A 4,520-nucleotide genomic window follows, 5' to 3' on the forward strand; every position below is an offset into this window, starting at 1 on the left:
GATAATGAGCAAAAATATGGCAGATATAAATGCTACTAAGCGCATGTTGGCTAGCAAATTCGATATGAAAGACTTAGGAGTTGCTGATGTGATCTTAGAAATCAGAATTCACAAGACTCCACAAGGTCTAGCATTATCACAGTCTCACTACATTGAAAAGGTACTTGACAAGTTCAAGTATTTGGATTTCAAAATTGCCAAGACTCCAATTGACGTGAGTTATGCACTTCAAAAGAATGAAGGTGAAAGTGACTCACAATTGGATTATGCAAGAGTATTGGGAAGTTTGATGTATATCATGAATTGTACACGACCAGATATAGCATGTGCTATTAGTAAACTGAGTCGGTTTACAAGTAATCCCTATCACATACATTGGATGGCAATGAAACGAGTTTTGGGGTATCTCAAACATACCCAAAATTACGCTTTGCATTATAACAAATATCCCTCCGTGATCGAGGGATATAGTGATACAAATTGGATCACTGGATCATCTGAAGTTAAATCCACGAGTGGATATGTTTTCACAATTGGGGGTGGAGCAGTGTCTTAGAAATCATCCAAACAAACGTGCATCGCCCGTTCTACAATGGAATCTGAATTCATAGCTTTAGATAAGGCCGATGAAGAAGCTGAATGGCTCCGAAATTTCTTGGAAGATATTCTATTTTGGCTCAAACCTTTGGCACCTATTTGTATATATTGTGATAGTCAAGCGGCAATAGGCAGGGCAGGGAGCGTTATGTATAACAGAAAATCTCATCATATACGACGGAGACACAATACCGTTAGACAACTACTCTCTAGTGGCGTTATCACAATTGACTACATAAAGTCAAGAGATAACGTGTCGGATCCACTTACAAAAGGCCTATTTAGAGAGGCAGTTGAAAGATCATCAAAGGGAATGGGGTTAAGGTCTAGGACAAGTCATCATGACGGTAACTCTACCTAGCAGACTGGAGATCCCACGAGCTAAGTTCAAAGAGATCAAACAAAGTTATGAATGACGGTTCAACATTGTCAAATAACTCAACCCATTCTCGTGATAAAGACAATGTTCAGAAATCGAGGTAAAGCATTAAGGCTTTTTGATGAGTCAACAAAGCTTAAAGGTTTTTTAATGATTTACTAAGTCTGGCAGGAAATGACCAGATAGTGTGTCTATAGGATTACACGTTTAGAAATCACCTATGTGAGTGTGAAGTGTAAGCCGCTTCAAGGGGAATGAAAGTAAAGGCCCATTCTCTAAGCACTCATGAAACCAGGCGGTGTTCATGGCTGAAACGAACACAACCGTGAGAACCATAGATGGTTAAGGATTGATTGTGTGACTTATGTTGTCTAGGTATACAACAAAGCTCGACGGTTCAAAGATATCAAATCTACCGATTGACCGAGTATATCCGATATAAGTTCACTACGGAAAGTTCAAAGGGAAACCTACTTATCCAGATGCAATTAATTCTTGCATGTAAAACACACACACGTCTGTGCATTTCTTTATTTTATAGCCATTCCCCATTCATGTGGGGGATTGTTGGGATTTTAAGCTTGTGTAGCTTAAAGAGGGTGAATGAGAAATGGAGGGAAAATGAAATATTTGAGTTTCCCTTGGGAAAGGGACATTGTCCCATATCGGAGGAAGAAAAGGCTTTTGATGGGTATATATATAATTGCTCTTCTTCTAGCTCTTAAAGAGTTAAGAAAAAGGCAAGCCTCTCGCCGTCGTCGTCGTTGTCGTCGCTCGCTCGACTACGGCTTCGGCTTCGGCTTCGGCTTCTGCTTCGGATTCGGATTCGGTCAAAGATCGATTGATTGATTAATCTTTTTGGACAAAATTCCTTTCAATTATTTAATTAATTAATTAAATAATTAACGAAAAATTCAATCCGGAATAACCCATGACTCGCGACCCGGTTCGGTCATGCCCGTTTTCTTTTTCGAATTATTTTAAATATATTTTTCCCGCAATATTTTAAACACCCCTTTTCAACAGCCATGGCTGTTTCTGAAAGGTTACAAACCTTTTCAGAAATCCCAGAATCTTTCATCACGAAATTTTCTGAGCTTCTTCTTCTTCTTCTTCTTCTTCTTCTGCACAATATTTTTCAGTGTGTTTTACGACCATTGAGTGGTTCGCAGTTCATCAAAGTTTTGGTACCTATACACTGATGAGTTAAATCGTTCTATCCTGGGAGGATATATTCCAGCACCTCGGGTAATTGAGGGGCATAATTTTCTTAAGGACACACTGTGTATTCAGTGAGCTCGATTTATTCCTATACTGTTTTCTTGTTTTCCAAAATCTATTTCGTTAAACAAGTATTACTAACTTTCTGTTTTATTTTTTCAGAAAGTTTAATTGTTTATTATAGCAATACAGAATAATAACATTTGCTTGATTCTCTGATGATAATACCAACTAGATTGATATCTGACATATTCTCTCAGTTCTTTCTTGTCTAATTTTCTGCTTAAAAAAATCTAATGATTCATGAATTATATTATTATTTCAAACCTTCTATGAAATAAAAAAACTTAGGCTTCTTTTTTAAACTAATCTTTTTGCAAGTTATTTTAGAAATCAACTAGTTACAAGTACATATACTAGTACCCAACTAAGCAGTAAATTCAGTAAAACGCAGACATGAAAAGCGCAGACTTGAGAAGGTAGAAGGGATATTTCTAATAGACCTCAGTTCAAGAATTTCTTCACATATGCAATGAAAAGCAAATTCTACATAGGAGAATAAGGACGGCAAATATATATTTTTTCTTGAAGAAAAATAATAAATTATGTGTCACTTTTTCTTTTTCTTGAAAAAAATAATGAATTATGTATCACTTTTTCCTTAGTTTTTTCATACTGCAAAATGGAGAAAAATAAGTAGTACTCTAAATTTCAAAACGTGATTTGACAAGAATTAATACCGCTCAAATAATTAAGCTAACTTCACCTGATACAAAATACATCCATCACTGTTAAATGCAAGTACTCTATATTAAAAAATAAATAAACGTTGGTTAGCTTGCACTTTACAACTAAATAGGTGGCTTATTTTGTTTGCAGAGTGAAAAGTGCAGTTTTGGTGCAATTAGTTGCAACTTCTTTCATAACCACTCACTTTTTTGTTTGAATAAAATTATATAAACTTCTTCTTCAAACCAACTCCATTTGTTTGCCTTTCAATTTTCAGAACCATTATTTATTTTCTTTTTTCACATTAAGATACACTAATTATTGTTGTGGCTTGAAAATGTGCAGCATGACTAGCGTGTATTTGAGACACGCTTCAACAATAAAAAAAAAAGAAGAAGGAAAGAAGTCCTCCATTCTACAAATGTCGATCAAAAGGTATATCCCCAATTAAATATTTATATATATTTAATGCTAATTTTTTTAAAATATAAATACAGGATCTAAATAAAAGTTATTGGTTCCAAAAAATAGTCAAAAATATCTTTTTTTCCCTTTAATATCCAAAAGAATGGAGTAGTCCACTTGAGGAAGCTGGGAAGGCGTGACAAATGGCGACTTATATATTTGTTATACCTTTTCTATTCGAAGTATGTTTTTGGTTGAAAAAAAATACTTTTTTGATTCAAATATTGGACCATCAATTTGAACATACAAAATTTGAATGAGTGCCAAAAGAAAGAAACAAAGGTAACTTTGTTTAAATTCCACTTATAGTCATAATTCATTACTAAGAGTGATGTAATTGTAAAGTTGTACCAACACACTTTTATGTTTATGGACAACTATCTTGATAATTGAAAATCTTCTGTTTTTTAGTAATTGTAAGAATTTATTATTATTTCTTTAACATGGAAAAAAGTAGTTGCACCTTTGTAAACGTGACAAACAGAACAAAGGGATAAGGAAATAATGCCAAAATTTCATCTTCCTCGAAAGCTGAGATATTTCCAAATGATTGTTTGTTAAATCATAAACTCTTTATGTAAGTGGCGTTTAACAATTAATCAACTGCTCTCTTTTCTTGTAGAGATATTTTACATCTGAAAAACAGAATATAGTGAACAAGTAAATCAAACGTTTACCAAATTTAAAGTCCCATCAAAACGGGAAATACCTAAGTAAAAGGGAAAAAAGTAAAGCTACCAACCTAATCCCCCAAAATAAGTCGAGATGTAATCATCAAACAAGTTGTTTGTACACTAAATCACGATTTTCAGGTTAATCTAATCAATTTTATCATAACCAACTTCCACATTTATGCTCTTACCAAACTAAATCTACTGCCGACTAAACTACGTTCCACATTGTTATTCGTAATTTTTCCACTTGTTTTAGTTTGCTATTGCCATATATATATATATGGTTTTTTTAATTTTTTGTCCGCGCAAGAAACTATTTATATTTGGTAGCCGAAAAAGTGAATAAAAATTGTATAATTTTTGTATATAACATATAAATGTATATATATACAAAAAAATATATTTTTTTGACTATTATTTTGATAGCAACTATACAATGTCATTTTCCCAATAAC

This window comes from Nicotiana tomentosiformis, chromosome 7 (assembly GCF_000390325.3).
Source record: "Nicotiana tomentosiformis chromosome 7, ASM39032v3, whole genome shotgun sequence".
Taxonomy (NCBI): Eukaryota; Viridiplantae; Streptophyta; class Magnoliopsida; order Solanales; family Solanaceae; genus Nicotiana; species Nicotiana tomentosiformis.